Source organism: Budorcas taxicolor, chromosome 7 (genome assembly GCF_023091745.1).
Source record: "Budorcas taxicolor isolate Tak-1 chromosome 7, Takin1.1, whole genome shotgun sequence".
NCBI classification, from domain to species: domain Eukaryota; kingdom Metazoa; phylum Chordata; class Mammalia; order Artiodactyla; family Bovidae; genus Budorcas; species Budorcas taxicolor.
The window spans coordinates 40,262,481-40,281,062 of NC_068916.1; the positions used below are offsets into that span (position 1 = coordinate 40,262,481).

The 18,582-nt window shown below is 43.6% G+C and overlaps 5 non-coding genes across 5 annotated transcripts; 2 read left to right on the forward strand and 3 right to left on the reverse strand.

Moving 5' to 3' along the window:
- The first annotated feature begins 3,600 nt into the window (after positions 1-3,600).
- Positions 3,601-3,672, forward strand: TRNAA-UGC (transfer RNA alanine (anticodon UGC)). The gene has a single exon. It is a non-coding gene; the product is annotated as a tRNA-Ala (tRNA).
- A 468-nt stretch (positions 3,673-4,140) lies between these two features.
- Positions 4,141-4,213, forward strand: TRNAK-CUU (transfer RNA lysine (anticodon CUU)). Its single transcript has one exon. It is a non-coding gene; the product is annotated as a tRNA-Lys (tRNA).
- Positions 4,214-11,722: 7,509 nt separating this feature from the next.
- TRNAV-AAC (transfer RNA valine (anticodon AAC)) lies at positions 11,723-11,795 on the reverse strand. The gene has a single exon. It is a non-coding gene; the product is annotated as a tRNA-Val (tRNA).
- A 5,280-nt stretch (positions 11,796-17,075) lies between these two features.
- On the reverse strand, positions 17,076-17,148 carry TRNAK-CUU (transfer RNA lysine (anticodon CUU)). Its single transcript has one exon. It is a non-coding gene; the product is annotated as a tRNA-Lys (tRNA).
- Positions 17,149-17,547: 399 nt separating this feature from the next.
- On the reverse strand, positions 17,548-17,620 carry TRNAV-CAC (transfer RNA valine (anticodon CAC)). Its single transcript has one exon. It is a non-coding gene; the product is annotated as a tRNA-Val (tRNA).
- Positions 17,621-18,582: the final 962 nt, after the last annotated feature.

An 18,582-nucleotide genomic window follows, 5' to 3' on the forward strand; every position in this document is an offset into this window, starting at 1 on the left:
CGACCCAGCACAGCCCGAGGGTCTGGCGCCCGACCACAGTGTCGGGTTCCCGGAGCACAGGTTTGTCCGGCCCTGTACTAAGTTAAATTTAGTCTGGAACCTGGCTCTTGCTCCTACCGCCACCCCCATGAGTGGCCTTTTATCCACTTTTGTAGCTACCTTTCTTGCATTTGTGTCCTCCCCTGCCCATTTATTCTTTTTGTTTTTTAATGCAAGTAATACACTTAAAAGCAATCCCCCCCCTTTATTCAGTGTTATCCTCCTCCCCTAAAAAAAACAAAACCAAAACAAAACCCAATCCTCTATTTTCTCTTTAGCTTTATTTGTACAGCTCGCTGCAACCCTTCTGGAGCTACCAATAATATTTGCTCACACCCGGTCTCCCCTTAGGGGCTTCCCTGGTGGCTCAGACCCTAAAGAGTTTGCCCGCAATTTGAAAACTCGGGTTTGATCCCTGGATCGGGTAGATTCCCTGGAGAAGAGAATGGCTACCCACTCCAATATTCTTCCCTGGAGGATTCCATGGACAGTCCCTGGGGTCACAATGAGTCGGACACAACTGAGCGACTAACACACACGTCTCTCATCACTCCCTCTGGAGGGCACTCTAAGCAGATTTTCTTCCTCAGCCTCCTCAGAAACTGCTCTTGTCAAGGTGACCGGTGACCGCAGCGATCATAACCCAAAGGTGAAAGCAGGAGGCTTCTTAGGCTTTACCTCGTCTCCTCAGATGCTTCCTCCTTCTGGCACCATGCCTTCCTTCCGGGGTACCGTACTCCCTGGCTTTTCTCCCGCTTCCACGGCCTCCTACCAGCTTCTTGGTCACCACGGTTTACTCCCTGGCTTTTCTCCCGCTTCCACGGCCTCCTACCAGCTTCTTGGTCACCACGGTTGTTTCCTCTTCCTCTCCCTGCCCTTGCTTGGTCCTTGGACTTTCTGTCTACGCTCACTTCCTTGTGATCTCTTCCACTTTCTTGCTTGAAAGACTTTCTCCCTGCTCCACGCACAAATCCCCAGCCCAACTCTTCCTAGGATGCCTGGCTCCCACAGCCCGCTCACTGGGCAGCATCTCCACATGAAGCATTCTAAGGGAGAGTTACACACTCGTCACATCCACAGTGCACTTCTGTCTGCCCCTCCACCTGCTCTTCCCACAGCCTTCCCCACTACACTCCACTTAACAGCAACTCCATCCATCCAGGTGCTCAGGCCCAAATCGGCGAGTCTTCTGAGGCTCCCCAAGAGAGGGGAAATGCACAGGACCCACCCCTAGCCCTCAGCATCTCAATTCTTCCACGGCTTCATCACCTATAATTTGATGATCACAACATTTCTTTCCCCTTCTGTCCCTCTCCTGTCCTATCTTCTCCATCCAGCTGTGAGAACAATCCTGTTAAAATGTCAAGTCAGATAGGGGCCCTCCTTTCCTCAAATTCTCCCGTGGCTCCCTCCTCTCTCAGAGTAAAAGTTGAAGTCTTCACACTGTCTAAAGGCACTATCCATTCTTTCTCTCCATCCCCTGCATACAAAGTGATAGGAGATGCATCCCCTTGCCTCCTGTCACTCTCCCCTGCTGCATGGACCCCCTTATTATTCCTGCAATAACATGTCACAAAGCTCCTACCTCAGGGCCTTTAAACTGGCTCTCACCTTTACTTGGACCTCTCTTTTCACAGACACTTTCATGGCTCACATTCCATCTTCTTTCAACACTTTTCTTCAAATGTCACCTTCTCAGAATCACACTTTACTCCATTCTCTCCCTCAAGGCTGGCTCTATTTTCTCTTTAGCACTCAACCTCCTCCGAAACCAGAGCTGATAGATGTAATGAACTATGTCAGTTTTGCTTATGGCCGAACTCCCAGTTTTCTACAGCAGTTCTAGGTACACAAGAGAGCTTGATAAACTTTTCTTGGGTTCAGTTAATTTAAATATGGCTCAGAATTCAGATGTAGAGAGCATTTAACAGTGAAAAACTTTGCCCATTGCCTATGCCCCAGCCCCCTTCCAATCCCGAGCGTCAACTTTGCAATTCTGAATTACTTTATACAAATATTGCACACTTTACTACACTCCCTCTTCTCAACAATACTTGAAACAAGAACTTCCAGATGTACAAGCTGGAACTAGAAAAGGCAGAGGAACCAGAGATGAAATTGCTAACATCTGTTGAGCCATAGAAAAAGCAAGAAAATTCCAGAAAAACATCGACTTCTGCTTCATTGACTAAGCTAAAGCTTTTGACTGTGTGGATCACAATGAACTGTGGAAAATTCTTAAAGAAATGAGAATACCAGACCACCTTACCTGCCTCCTGAGAAACTGGTATGCATGTCAAGATACAACAGTTAGAACCGGACCTGAAACAATGGACTGGTTCCAAATTGGGAAAGGAGTACATCAGTGCTGTATATGTCACCCTGCTTATTTAACTTCTGTGCAGAGTACATCAAGCGAAATGCCAGGCTGGATGAATCCCAAGCTGGAATCAAGATTATCAATAACCTCAGATATGCAGATGACACCACCCTAATGGCAGAAAGTGAAGAGGAATTAAAGAGCCTCTGGATGGGGGTGAAAGAGCAGAGTGGAAAAACTGGCTTAAAACTCAACATTCAAAAAACTAAGATTATGGCATCCAATCCCATCACTTCATGGCAAATAGGTGGGGAAACAGTGAAAGCAGTGAGAGACTTATTTTCTTGGGCTCCAAAAGCACTGCAGATGGTGACTGCAGCCATGAAATTAAAAAAACACTTACTTACTCCATGGAAGAAAAGCTATGACAAACCTAGACAGCTCATTAAAAAGCAGATATCACTTTACGGACAAAGGTCTGCAGAGTCAAGCTATGGTTTTTCCAGTAGTTATGCATGGATGTGAGAGCTGCACAGTAGAGAGGCTGAATGCCAAAGAATTGATGTTTTCCAACTGTGGTGCTGGAGAAGACTTCTTGAGAGTCCCTTGAACAGCAAGGAAATCAAACCAGTAATCCTAAAGGAAATCAACTCTAAATATTCATTGGAAGGGCTGATACTGAAGCTCCAATACTTTGACCACCTGATGCGAAGAACTGACTCATTGGAAAAGACCCTAATGCTGGGAAAGATTGGAGGCAGGAGGAGAAGGGAACAACAGAGAATGAGATGGTTGGATGGCATTACTGCCTCAATGGACGTGAGTCTGAGCAAGCTCTGGGAGATAGTGAAGGACAGGGAAGCCGGGCATGCTACAGTCCATGCGGCGGCAGAGTTGGACACAACTGAGCGACTGAACAACTCTTCTCTTTGTTTAACAAACGTAGCATCCTGCACCTAATCTTACTTTCCTTCTTTCAGCTCACAGTTCATTTTTGGGCCTCGTGCCGGATGACTTTCCCTTCTTTTTTCACCGCTGCCTCCAAGTGTTTATCCTGGTCCTGTGCTCCCCTTGGTCATCTCGGTCGAAGTCCACTCACTTGAAGTCAGTAGAGGACCCTGGAATAGCTCCCAGCTCTGGCCGCTGGCCTTTGCAGCCACAGTTGGCAGATGCTCTTCGTTCGACTGTGCTTTTTGCCAATAACCACCTAACAGAAATTAGAGCAAGCCTTGCGGCAGGCTGGGGATGTAGCTCAGTGGTAGAGCGCATGCTTTGCATGTATGAGGCCCCGGGTTCGATCCCCGGCATCTCCAGAACAAGCAGTGGTTTCCGTTTTGCTTTCTGTCGACCCCAGAGTTTAGAAATGCAGAATCCAAGGAACCACTCTAAATCGTGCAGTTTGCGCAGGTTGTGGGCACGGCGGCGGCCTTCACCCACTCTAGGATCAACCCCGCGTCAGTGCATTTAAACTTCGGACTGAAAATTCACGGAGTAAGCTCTTCGATGGTATCAGGATGCAAACATTATTCCTCCTCAGCGCCTGTGTTTCTCAGGGATGGAAAAGGGCTAGGGAGCTGGCCGAAAAGGGCGAGCAGAAAAGGGACGGAAGTGGGAAGGACGGTCAGTCAAGCATGATTGGTAGAGTTTAAATATCTCAGGTTGTCAATAATCTTGTCTTTAGTGGCCCAATTTTGTCCCAATTAAATTCAACTTCAAACCTCAAGCTAGATTCAACCGGAAGGCTTCCTTCAAGTAAAAGTTACTGAAAGAGAGGTTTGCGTGCCCGGCTAGCTCAGTCGGTAGAGCATGAGACTCTTAATCTCAGGGTCGTGGGTTCGAGCCCCACGTTGGGCGGTAGGTGTATTTTGCTCTTAACTACCGGAAGGTTGATAGTGAGAAATACTTCTGTTCTGATCCATGTGCATAAGTTGATGTGGGCTTCTTGGTATTACGCTCTTGTTCTTTGGTTACTGTATCCTTTACCTACTAACAAAGCAACATTTTAGAAATTGTTTAAAGAATCCGCAGTGCAGGGGACGTCGGTTGGATCCCCGGTCTGGGAGGAACCCACATTGTCTTGGGCAACTAAGCCTATGAGTCACAACTGTTCAGCCGGGGCTCTGGAGGCGTAGCCGCAACTACTGAAGCCTAGGTACTCTACAGCCTGAGCTCCACAAAAGATACCACTGCAATGAGAAGCTTGTGCACCGCAATTAGAGAAAGCACCCGCCCAGCAAGGAAGACTCAGTGCAGCCAAAAGTAAATAAATTTTTTTTTAATTGTTCAAAATGCATGTAATAAAATTTACCATTTTCACTATTTTTTTAAAAAAATTATAGCTGATACACAATATGCTAGTTTCTGCTATACAGCAGATATATATATATATATGTATATATGTCTATGTGTATATACTTTGTCATATTCTTTTCCATTATGGTTTATTAGAAGATAGTGAATATAGTTCCCTGTGCTATACAGTAGGATCTTGTTCATTTTCACTATTTTAAAATGCACAATTCTGTGCCTCTAAACACACTCACATTGCTAGGCAACCCTCATCAACATCCATCCTCAGAACTTTTCCGTATTGCCCAACTGCAATTCTACCCAGTGAACATTAGCTCCCTATCTATTTTTCTCGAAGTCCCTGGCAACCACCATTCTACTCTCTGTCTCTATGCATTTGGCTATTCTTTGTTGTTGTTGTTTAGTCACTAAATCATGTCCGACTCTTTGAGATCCCATGGGCTGTAGCCCACCAGGGATCCTCTGTCCTTGGGATTTCCTAGGTAAGAATACTGGAGTGGGTTGCCATTTCCTTCTCTGGGATCTTCTAGACCCAGAGATCCAACCCACTTCTCCTGCATTGCCTGGTGGATTCTTTACTGCTGTGCCACTCTAGGAACCTCATATAAGATGAATCAAGATTATTTTTCCTTTGTGATTGGGTTATTTCACTTAGCATGATGTCTTCAAGATTCTTCCATGTTGTAGCATGCTTTAAATTTCTTCCTCTCAAGGCTAAACAACAGGGGGTTCCCTTGTGTCTCAGATGATAAAGAATCTGCCTGCTTTGTGGGAGACCTGGGTTTGATCCCTGGGGTCCCAAAGAGTCAGACACGACTGAGTGACTAACACTTTCAATATTTCATTGTATGTATATACCATATTTTGTTTATCCATTTATCTCTCAGTAGACACTTGAGCTCAGTTCAGTTGCTCAGTCCTGTCCGACTCTTTGTGATCCCATGGACTGCAGCATGCCAGGCTTCCCTGTCCATCACCAACTCTCCAAGCTCGCTCAAACTTATTTCCATCAAGTCGGTGATGCCATTCAACCATCTCATCCTCTGTCATCCCTGTCTCCTCCTGCCTTCAACCTTTCCCAGCATCAGGGTCTTTTCAGATGAGTCAGTCTTTTGAATCAGGTGGCCAAAGTACTGCAGTTTCAGGTTCAGCATCAGTCCACTTAGATATGGGTTTACTTATACCTGTTCTGTTCAAGTTCTTGCTTTCATTTCTTCTGCACATATATCTAGAAGTATATTTGCTGATCATAAGGTATTTCTATGTTTATTTTTTTTAATCGTCATACCATTTTCCAGAGAGGCTGCACCACGAAATGAGTTTTTAAAACATCTTTTGAGTAGGTAATATACTGTACTGTTCAAAAATGAAACATCTATAGAAATATTCAATGAAAAGAATCCAACTTCTATTCTCCTTTCTTAGGCAACAAGTTTGTATCCACGTACATATTCTTCCAGAAAATTTTTAATGCAAAGATATTTTTATTTTCCTCTATTTTACACAAAGATATAATTATAGCTCCGTTACATTTTAATTTTCTTTCTATCTCAAGACATGGAAATTTTACTCACTCTTTTTTGCAGCTGTCTAATATCCCACTTAGAGGAATCCTAGTTCATTCAGCAGGTCACCTACTGATGGATATTTATAGTTTCCAAGCTCTTGCTATTTTAAGTGATGCTGCATTAATAAGCATATAGTGTAGTCCTCATGCACTTTTGAACTTACATTTGTAAGGCAAATTACCAGAATTAAGATTCCTGGGTCAAGTAAGATTCATTATATATGAAGCCATAATTTTACAGAAATAGACAAATCACCAGTCTATGGCTGCTACAGGGTATTATTACTTCCCACCAGCCATGAATGAGACTGATTGTTTCTCTACTACTTTGGTGGCATCAAGCTGCTTGAAAAACAAACCTAACATGTGACTGTTCCTATCCCCTTAATATTGCCAGGGTCCCTCATTGTCTGTCTTATAAGATAATAACCATTGCAGGGCCTACAGGATACTACCTACAGAGGAAGGGACCTTCCTTTTGCCTCTCATAGGAGCATACTTGGACAAAAGATTTTGAAGATCACACTGTCACTCGACCTTACGACTTCTAATCCAACTGTATAGGATAACACTATTTTTTCTCTTTTCAGACCTGTTTTTGTGGGAGCCATTGTGTTTTCTTCACTTGCAAAGCCATAACATCATTGGAAGGCCTGTTTAGTTATTTTTTATTTGGCAAATTTTCTCCCTTGGGCAGGAAGACTCCAATCAGGTATAGGAAGTTAAATTTGTATGTGATTTTCTATAAGGTTTTGGTATCATGTAGGGCATATATAAATTATTAGATCATGCATGTAGATTGTGAAGTGATCTCAAATAATAATTACATATAATTTATATGTAAATACTGATCAACCATCTACTTGAATATTTTTATTTAAAAATTTCATTTGAAACAGAAAATTATCTCCAGGTTAAAGAACCTGCCTGCAATGCAGGAGACACAGGAGATGCAGTTTTGATCCCTGGGTCAGGAAAATCCCCTAGAGGAGGAAAGGGCAACTCACTCCAGTATTCTTGCCTGGGAAATCCCATAGACAGAGGACCCTGGTGGGCTACAGTCCATGGGATTGCAGAGTCAGACACAACTGAGCATGAACAAGTAGATGGATATTCTGACCAGTCTAAAAATATTCCAGTATCAAAAATAAAAATACTCCTGTATCTTTAACAGTTACTGGTTTCCCTTTCCTAAACTTGAGAAAATCATTCTTCTATGGTCTCTGTAGCATCAGTAGAGATGGTTCAATCATCATCAAATGCTTACCCCATTATTTCAATGCTATTTATATCACATTGGTTTAAGGGTGCAAGTCCCCCTAGAAAAAGGCATATCTCAGTAACATCATGGGGAATGTGAATTTTGGGTAAGGAGGAAGACAAAATGTCAACTAGAGCAAGGTAATTACGGAGGACTCCCTGGAAAAGGAATAATGGCCAAAAAAGATGACCCAGAGTGACCTGCTCCTCTAGTCTGTGTCAGGACCAATTGGATTAAAATCACTGCCTATTTTGGGAAACGCTTTCTGCTGTCATTTGAGATATTCAGTGTCTAAGGGCAGTGGAAGGCTTTTGAAAAGCGAAAGGAATATATACTTCTTTTGTAATTAATATTCATTGTATTATAGTTACAAATGTTAAAGTCTAGTTTTTCTCACGGTTTTAAATTCAATTAAAATATTGTTGTTTTTGTTATAAAGCTAGAAAATTTTGAAACAACCAGAACAATCCCTTTCATTGGTTCTTATGTGAATTAAAGCCACCTAAAGACATCATCCTGAACATCTAAGCCACTGATGATATTCTCTAAAACATTTTAAATGATAATTACAGACTTTATCTGAACCCTCAATTCACGATGAGGTGAGGGAGGCACTGGTGAGGTCACACAGCTAGGACTTAGAGCTGATGTTCATTTTTTATTTGAAATTTTCTGAATGAACCTGTGTGGTCATCCTAAAAACTTCACACTGTGTTAAAAATTCCTACTGTGTTCTTCATTTGCCTGGGAGTCCTCAAACACATAAAATCCTGTGTCCTCCAGTCATTTTTCTTCCCATCTGCAAACAAAACCAGCAAATGGTGTGGATGCAGTCATCAGAATGCAGAGCCTTGGGGGTATAGCTGTGGCTCTTTAACCTCCAAGGTTCAGTAAGGAGGTCTTGGATTTTTCCCCATCCTTAAATACACCAAATTTATGCCTACTTCAGGGCCTTTGAACCTGCTGCTGCCCCCTCTCCCAAAGTCCTTTTCTCCAAGATATTTGTAAGGTGGCTGTTTCTTATCTTTCTGACTCAGCTCATTGTCACCTCTTGTGATGTATCTTTCCTGGACTATCTCTCTAATACTGTCCTCTGCCTACCACTCTGTCAGATAACCCTCATTAATTTTCTCACAGTCTGTATCACTAAGAGTACTTTTCTATCCGCTTATTTGTTTGTTGTTTTAATTGCCTATTAGAAGGTAAACATCAGGAGGGAAGTCTGTTTCACTGGCCTGTCTTTTTCACTGCAGTGTGAATGAATGAATGAATGAATGAATGAATGAATGAATGAAGTTTCCCTTTAACAGTGGCACACCATAGGTTTGTTGCAAGACTGCAAAGAATCAATGTATGCCCAGCATCTAGAACAGTTTTTTTGTCCATGTAAGGATTCAATTCACAAGATTTGTAGCTATTAATATTATTTCCTAACCCTGAAGTTTTATACAGTAACAGAATAACCAGAGGGAAAGGGAGATGATCAATAGAGTGACTATAGAAGGATATATCACGAGATCTATGAGGAATATAAATAAATGAGCCAGTGGGGTGGGAACTGGTGAATGTAGAGATAAAATAGAAATGGTGAAAGAGAGAAAAGTGTTGAAGCTGAGTGATGAGTACTTGGGACTTCTTAATACCATTCTGTCTATTAAATTTCTTAATAAAAGTTTCAAAAATAAAAGCAAAAAGTAACACAATTACTTTTGAGTGAGAGATTTAGGTAAATAATTTTGTAGAGTATTAATGTTGCGTATGTTTGATTGAGGCTTATTTGGAAAAAAAAAAAAGTAAAGACCCAGCAAAGCTACAATTAAATAGAGCTCTCAGTGTACGTTTACATCCTTTAAAGGATTTTCCTAGGGAACCTCAGACGTGGGGGAGCCAAGCTTTGGTCCCATGCATTGTGTCCTGGCACCCATATTTGATTCTTTTTTTACTAAAACAAAAAACAAAAAACAAAAACTTTTCTGAACTTGATTCTTTCAAGAATTCTTCCAAGTGAGGTCCAAAATTATTCTTTATCTAGGAAAAATTAAAGATAGGCCTGAAGTGTGAGTTTCTACCAGGAAACAAGGGTGCTTTCAAATTGTTAGGGCAGTGCTGAAAGGATAAAGGGGCCAATTTTAAAGCGGCTTCTACTGACAAGCAGCAACAATTTAAGCATCAACAAGAGGATAACTTTAGCATTAATTGAAACAAGATGAACCTAATAAAGCTCTCAAGCCCTATTGACAAGTTAGCATTAAATGTAACCCAAAAGAAATACAATCCACATGAGACAACTTCCTGTGGAGCTTATTGCCCAGCCCAGCTGCCTCTTTGGTGTTAACTGTGTTGCAGTGGATTTGTTTATTGTCTCCCCAAGGAAGTCAGAGGATACTCTAACGTTAGCTGAGGCAGGGACCAAAGTCCACCTGGTGAAGAATGACAGGACTGAGTGATGATTCTGGCCTCCCCGAGTCTTGGGTGGGCTTGGAGGGGGTACAGCAAGAGACACTCTGACAGTCCAGAGCCTGGGATGCAGGGACTGTACTGATTTATCTCAGATCAGTCAGTAAAATATGAGGGGGGAAAAAAAAGAAATTGAGTGAGCAGGGGAAACTGGGAAAATTCTTCCAAGTGGGGTCCAAAATTCTTCACTCTTCTAGGGCTCTAAGCTGTACATCTGGACCCTAGCCGTTTTGGTCGGGTTTACATCTGTAAACCAAGCTAAGGCATATGAGTAAGTATTTTTTTAAAAAGCACTGATAAAGATATGGGCATGAGATTGATTTTGTGTCTGTGAAAGTTACGTGAATGCAGGTAACCTAACAAGCTTTGCCATCACGTAGCTAGTTTTGATTATGCTTTGTCTGCATTTAAGATGTGAAAGTGCTTTCACTGCCAGGGCCCGGGATTTGATTCCTGGCCTGGCAATTAAAATCTCTCAAGCTGCGCAGCACGACATCCCAACCTTCCACCCCGCCCCCACCTCCGCACAACCAACACCCACCCCACCCCCCCGCCCCGCCCCAACGCAAAAAGAAAACAAAAAAACCCTGTGAAACTTTATTTTAAAAGAATTTGATTTACCACTTAGATATTTTATCTATTTGACTTTCAAGCTTGACAGAAGTCCGAGGGAAAGAAGTAGTTGCCTCTAGCTCGTGTAAATTGTTGTACCGTCAGGTGTATGAAAGTGTAAACCCCATTTTCCATGCATAGAAGCAGGCTACCCTTCTTCAGAAGTCCACACCGTGTGCCTGTCTGCAGACATCTTTCAGGCCGGGAACTCTGGCCTGGGGACTCCCAAGTACCGCTGGTCTGCTTCTCTGAAGCCTTCGCTGACGTTTTGCCTTTGACCTCTGGAGCCCGTTTCGCAACACACCCTTCGAGTCGCATAGGCACGCAGTAGATGCGCAGCAAGTGAGGACGGATGAAGAAGGCGGCTGACCGAGACACCTGTGGAGAGGCTGATGTTCTTTTTACTGTTCTATTCTGCCGCTGAAGGCGGATGCGTAGGTGCAGGCCGGGAGTGAAACCAGTCAGGATAGAAAAACTCAGACTCGCTCACGGTGGTGTCCCGTAAGGTGAAGGTTGTCGCGCTAATATCCGTCAGCGCTGAGCGGGAACCAGTCACCAGCAGATCTGTGGCAGAACCAGGTACTTTCTCGGCTATGCTAACTTGAATTTCTCACGGTGCCCTGTTTCATTCCGCATTCTCCGTCCTTTAGCTCCGTCTGCTACTTCCTCTACCCCACATTTAGTCACCTCGTGTGACGTGTCTGTGGCTCAGTGGCCTCACCTGCAGGAGAGGGAGACACCAACAACAGGACCAGACAGTCAACGTGATTGTGATAGATGGTGAGGTTATTACTGCTCTTTCCTGTGAACTCTCTTTCCCAGCCTGACTTCCACTATATGATTCCAACGCACTTGTACTTTTTTTTACTATTTCATTTGTCTCTGAGTGGCATTCCTGCCTTCTGATCTTCTAGGATTTTAAGTTCTGTGAAGGATGGCTCTAATGACAGACCACCTTCTTTTGCGCTACAGACCTAGAGATCCGTAATATACTCGCTTGAAGTGAACTGGTAATAGATTGGAAAAGAGAGCGGTAGGATAATACTGTAAAAGCTAAGCATACTTTTACGCACACACATTCCAGGGACAGATGACAACTTGACAAATCAACTAGAAGAAAGTGGTTGTAGCTGGGGAAAATAAGAACATTTTTTTTTGTTTCCGCCCGGTTTCGAACCGGGGACCTTTCGCGTGTTAGGCGAACGTGATAACCACTACACTACGGAAACACCTGAAGTTTGTCCTTTCCAAATCCCTTATAGACTATAGTCATTGTCATTGCCCAGGTCCTCCTCCTACCTCACCTGCCGGGTCAGAGCCTTTGGAACAATTCTACACTAGGACATCTGTCCCCTGGTGGCCCCAGGTAGCAGTGTTTGTCTAACTTGTGCAGCACGACCGGTTGGTAGGTTGTGAAATCAGTCAGGTTCAGCAATTAAAAAACAAAGGCTCGAATGAAAGCAGCGAGCCTCGCCCAAGGGAAGGTAAAACGTGGATAACCCTTTTCATTATCTGTCTTCTAGGGAGACTGCTGATGCTGGATAAGATTGCCGGCAGGAGGAGAAGGGGACGACGGCGGATGAGATGGTTGGATGGCATCACCGACTCAAAGGACATGAGTTTGGGTAAACTCCGGGAGTTGGTGATGGACAGAAAGGCCTCGAGTGCTGCGGTTCCTGGGGTCGCAAAGAGTCGGATACGACTGAGCTACTGAACTGGACTGAACTGAGGGGGACTGCTGCCGGGTTTAAATTTTCACATAATATGTGCTCTATTGATAGTTACGCTCCAAAGGATTCAAATACAAAGTACATGAGATATGAACATATTTCTGTCAAAATATACGTTAAATACGAAAAGCAACAATGAAATTAATTTTACATATGCTTTCAGAATAACTATTTCTTAGAAATAATATAAAATTATTAAGAATAAAGGGGAGATTGAAACATATCAAGTTTTAAGTCGATGTTAAATAAAGCTGACATTTTTATTAAATTTTGAAAATGTAGTGAAATCTCTTAAGTATCTTATAAAAATAAAATTCATCAATCCTAGCATTCGATGCCCAGAATTGGGATGAAATTTAACGTATATTATATGTAGTTTACACGTATGCAAATTTAAGAGCAGTATGGATGGTTTAAAATACTGCAAAGTGTTTTTCTGCCACCAGCGCTGGTGGCCAAAGACCAAGGTAACCAGGAATTGGAAAAGAGGCTGAGTCGTACTGAGTGGGGATTCTTAATGTGTGAGTAGGGATTCTGTGACAGGGAAGCCCCTCTCCCCCAGAGCACAGGGCAGGAGACTCTCTTGTCAGAGTCTAGTTCAAGGTTAGCCAGGAGACTGCAAGTGGCTGAATTCATGAACGCATTACGATTTTCCCTTCCTAAGCCATAATTTGACTTTACCCATTTGTCCTTCCTTTTTTGCACATCTCCACTCCCTTGGCTTCAGTGGAAGTTTTGCTGCTGGGTTTCCTCCTAATCGGACTCCTCCATGTACTTGAGGCCATCTCCCTGAGGGTCAGATCTCAGCTCACACTTGACCCACTCTTCTTCCCTGCATCTGTGACTCCAGCTGTGACTGCTCTCCCCAAGCTTTAGATCCTCCTGCCTTGGACATTTCGGACATGTCCTTCTAGACATCTCCCAACCTGTCCAAGACTGAACTGACTAAACCTCTTTCCTCCCTCCCCTAACAGCCCCAATCTTCAGTATCTGATCTTGGTTATTAACCCATATAAAACAGAAATCCAGGAGACCCCTTTCCTACCCTGAGCACAAACCATACATCCAGCTCCTTTGCCACTTCTCCGGCTGGCTGCTGCCTTGACCCTGGTGCAGGCCCCTTCCTGTCTGGACTGTGGTTGTGTCTTTCCAGCTCCTCTCCCCAAGGAAGTCTCACTTCCTTCACACCTCCAGCTCTTAGTTCCTGAAAGAATCCAAAACGTACATCAGAGTCTTTCTGCCTCTTTGGCCTTTAAAGAGCAATACCGTGCATTAGCCTGATGTCTGAACTGTTGAACACCGAGAGCTACATAGGTCACTTACTAGCAGAGGGATCGAAGAAGGCAATGGCACCCAACTCCAGTACTCTAGCCTGGAAAATCCCATGGATGGAGGAGCCTGATGGGCTACAGTCCGTGGAGTCACTAACAGTCGTACACAACTGAATGATTTCACTTTCAATTTTCACTTTCATGCATTGGAGAAGGAAACGGCAAACCACTCCAGTGTTCTTGCTTTGAGAATCCCAGCGACAGGGGAGCCTAGTGGGCTGCCATCTTTGGGGTCGCACAGAGTCTGACACAACTGAAGCGACTTAGCAGCAGCAGAGGGATTACAAACAGTTAAGACCTGGCTTGAGGGGCTTCTGTGGAATGGGTGGAGAGGAGAGAAAAGAAGAAATTGTAGCAAAAAGCTGGGGAGGGTGTGCCCTCAGCTTGTTGGGAGACAGGAAAAGAGAAACGTGTACATTTGGACTTTCTCTTAATGAAAAAGTCAGAATCTTTTAGGAATGTTTTCCAGTCCCAGTAAAGGTGGTAAAAAAAAAAAAAATCCCTGAAGCAACTTTGCAGATGAATTTGCAAGCCTTTTGCCACACGAAATGCCAAACTATTTCAACGCTGGCTTGTTCAGACCCGTTGATCCCAAGAAAAGATGGTAGTAACAGTAACTCCCCAGGGATGTATGAGTTATGACTATACTAGGAACTCTACCTGTTTTACCAGCCAATTCCTGTCTGCACTGTCTTCAGAGGGCGTCATGCTAAACTCTCCCTAACTCTTCCTTTCCATACACTTCTGAGACTGAAGGTGATAACTATCCTTCACTTAGAAAGTTTAATAAACCAGCTTTATATAATCAGCCGACTTCTGTTGTGGTCTGGTATGTATGTGGGGAGACTTCTACAGATGGAAAATAGAAAATGAGATGAATTTACAGGACTGAGGAACAATAAATGGAAAAGAATGAATTCACGTGAAGTTAAGGAAGAAGCTGGTGACAAGACATGCTGAAGATGTTCATGTTAGGGTCTTTTTAAAAAAGGGCACTTTAGCTGGAGAGGATGTGACGAAAAGGGAACATTCTTACATTGTTGGTGGGACTATAAACTAGTACAGCCACTATGGAGAACAGTGTGGAGATGCCTTAAAAAACTGGAAACAGAACTGCCATATGACCCAGCAATCCCACTGCTGGGCATACACAATGAAGAAACCAGAATTGAAAGAGACATGTGTACCCCAATGTTCATCAAAGCACTGTTTACAATAGCTAGGACATGGACGCAACCTAGATGTCCATCGGCAGACAAATAAGGAAGTTGTGGTACATATACACAATGGAATATTACTCAACTATTAAAAAGAATGGATTTGAGTTAGTTCTAATGAGGTGGATGAAACTGGAGCCTATTATACAGAGTGAGGTAAGTCAGAAAGAAAAACACCAATACAGTATATTAACGCATATATATGGAATTTAGAAAGATGGTAACGACGACCCCATGTGCAAGACAGCAAAAGAGAAACAGATATAAAGAACAGACTTTTGGACTCTGTGGGAGAAGCCGAGGGTGGGATGATTTGAGAGACTACCATTGATTCATGTATATTACCTTATGTGAAACAGATGACCAGTCCAAGTTTGACGCATGAAACAGGGCACTCAAAGACACTGCACTGGGACCACCCAGACAGATGGGACGGGGAGGGATGTTGGAGGGAGGATCAGGACCAAGGGACACATGTACACCGGTGACTGATTCATGTCAATGTATGGCAAAAACTACAATATTGTAAAGCAATTCAGTTCAGTTCAGTCGCTCAGTCGTGTCCGACTCTTTGCGACCCCATGAATCACAGCACGCCAGGCCTCCCTGTCCATCACCAACTCCCGGAGTACACTCAAACTCATGTCCATCGAGTCAGTGATGCCATCCAGCCATCTCAGCCTCTGTCGTCCCCTTCTCCTCCTGCCCCCAATCCCTCCCAGCATCAGAGTCTTTTCCAATGAGTCAACTCTTCGCATGAGGTGGCCAAGTACCGGAGTTTCAGCTTTAGCATCATTCCTTCCAAAGAAATCCCAGGGCTGATCGCCTTCAGAATGGACTGGTTGGATCTCCTTGCAGTCCAAGGGACTCTCAAGAGTCTTCTCCAATATCACAGTTCAAAAGCATCAATTCTTCGGTGCTTAGCCTTCTTCACAGTCCAACTCTCACATCCATACATGACTACTGGAAAAACCATAGCCTTGACTAGACGGACCTTAGTCGGCAAAGTAATGTCTCTGCTTTTGAATATGCTATCTAGGTTGCTCATAACTTTTCTTCCAAGGAGTAAGCGTCTTTTAATTTCATGGCTGCAATCACCATCTGCAGTGATTTTGGAGCCCCCCAAAATAAAGTCTGACACTGTTTGCAGTGTTTCCCCATCTATTTCCCATGAAGCAATGGGACCTGATGCCATGATCTTTGTTTTCTGAATGTTGAGCTTTAAGCCAACTTTTTCACTCTTTTCTTTCACTTTCATCAAGAGGCTTTTTAATTCCTGTTCACTTTCTGCCATAAGGGTGGTGTCATCTGCATATCTGAGGTTATTGATATTTCTCCCGGCAATCTTGATTCCAGCTCATGCTTCTTCCAGTCCAGAGTTTCTCATGATGTACTCTGCATATAATTTAAATAAGCAGGGTGACAATATACAGCCTTGACATACTCCTTTTCCTATTTGGAACCAGTCTGTTGTTCCATGTCTAGTTCTAACTGTTGCTTCCTGGCCTGCATACAGATTTCTCAAGAGGCAGGTCAGGTGGTCTGGTATTCCCATCTCTTTCAGAATTTTCCACAGTATATTGTGATCCACACAGTCAAAGGCTTTGGTATAGTCAATAATTAGCCCCCAATTAAAATAAATTAATAAAGAAAACAAAAAGATAATTTTTTAAAGAACTGTAAAGACCTGTCGTAAGCATATCCTCCAACATGCCTTTCCCCAGAATAATGTGTTTGATAGGTCATCAGTCTTAGAACTCTATAAATAAAATGTATCATGATTTTAAGATTTAAAAAGGGGGGGCGGGCATTTTAACATTCCTTTATGTGTGGGGGGAATGTGGAGACTAGGATGTGTAGGGCAACATTTCTCAAAAGATCGACTCAGTATCGAGCTTAAAGAGAATATATTGAACGTGAGGGCTTCAGACTTCGAAATAGGGCCGAGACTCCAAGAGCGCGGAATACTAACCTCAAAATCATCTGGTAAAGTGGTCGCTAATCAGGGGGCCCTGGGGTCATACCGCAGTTTCCAGAGGAGGGTTGTCTCGTAAACAAGGAACTTGTCGCCGGTACTCAGCCTTCACTGTCCCCTTTGAGCTTGGTGCACTCCATCTGTTCTGTAGCCCCGCTACTGGCCATCATCAGCGGGAAGATGGATCCCAGAAGGGTCTGGGTCTGCTGCCCTTACATTGAGATCTTTCATTGTCTCATTTTCCAAAATTAACCGTCGCCCAACGTGGGGCTCGAACCCACGACCCTGAGATTAAGAGTCTCATGCTCTACCGACTGAGCTAGCCGGGCTACAGACAGGAGTGCACCTCCTGTCCCAGAAGACCAAAATCCAGCAAGGATGCAGATCACTAAACAACAACAAAAGTACTATGGTGCTCCTACTGTGCGCCTGGCGAAGGGATCTGAAATCTACACCCTCTCGACGTGGGATGGTTGGCCATGCAGGCTTCGGAGGGGAAGAGCAAGGAGATTAGCTGAGGTGCCAGAACCGAATTTCCATTGGAGCAGAGTATTGCCTGCTACAGTGCCGCTTCACTGCCTGTCTCCGAGAAACAGAAATACAGGTAAACATAGACACACACACACACACACACATTTTTGATGTGATGGTCTTCACTCCAGGACGCGAGAGAGATAGTTTCTAAAATTGAAAAGTAAAAAAATAAAATAAAATGGAAAAGTAAGCCATGTTTCCGCCCGGTTTCGAACCGGGGACCTTTCGCGTGTGAGGCGAACGTGATAACCACTACACTACGGAAACGCCCACAACAACTCCCTCGCTGATTACTCCCTGAATCTACACATGGCCCCTACTGGTCAGGACAACATACGACAAGATTCCAAAGGGACATGGGGCTCCCTTTAGGGGCCGTCTGAACCACGTTCAGGTCTGGTGGTCCCATTTATCTGCCACAGTAGCGTTTGCAGCTCCTGGCACGGCCTAGTACATAGTTTATGCACGAAGATTCGTAGTTTGGGCGCGTTCCGACCACCATTTTATAAAGCACATGTCATTTTGGAGTTTCCACAAGAGGTTAGAACCGCCTCGAGATCAGGGTCAATTCTGCGTGCCCAGTTCTGGCATCGCGCAGCGCCCAACAATCACTAGGGAGTCCCGTAACTTTCCCTGTTCAAAAAAAATCTTTTTTAATTAAGCAAGATCATGTCTTTTAAAAACATCAAGTATTATTTTTATCGCACAAACAAACAATCCATTTGGCTGAGATGCTCCAGGTACCACAGCAGCATCTTTACCGATACCGTTCTACATCCTAGCTAGGATTCTCTCAAGTAAAACCCAATGCCGCAAACCCAGTTTGAGCCCCTGCTCTTACACTGGGACTCCACGAAGACAGACCTCGAAGTATTCTGGGCGTGGAGCACGCGCGGTGCACAGCTCAGAAAGAGCTGAAGGACTCAACAGCACTTGGGGGGTGGAAAACAAAATTATTATTATTTTTCTTTAAGGCAATACATTGACTTGGTTCAAGTTCAAAAGATACAGAACGACATTTACAGAAAAGTGTCCTAGATACACTAATATTCATCCAGAGATAGACAACAACGATGATAATGATAGATAGCTAAACCTTGTATCTCACTTACTATGTGCTAGGCAATATTATAATAGTTTTGCACAACGGTAATTTCACTAAACCCTCTGAGATAGGAACTACCTTTTATGAATTAGCACAGGATTCTGGTGGCTCAGAGGTTAAAGTG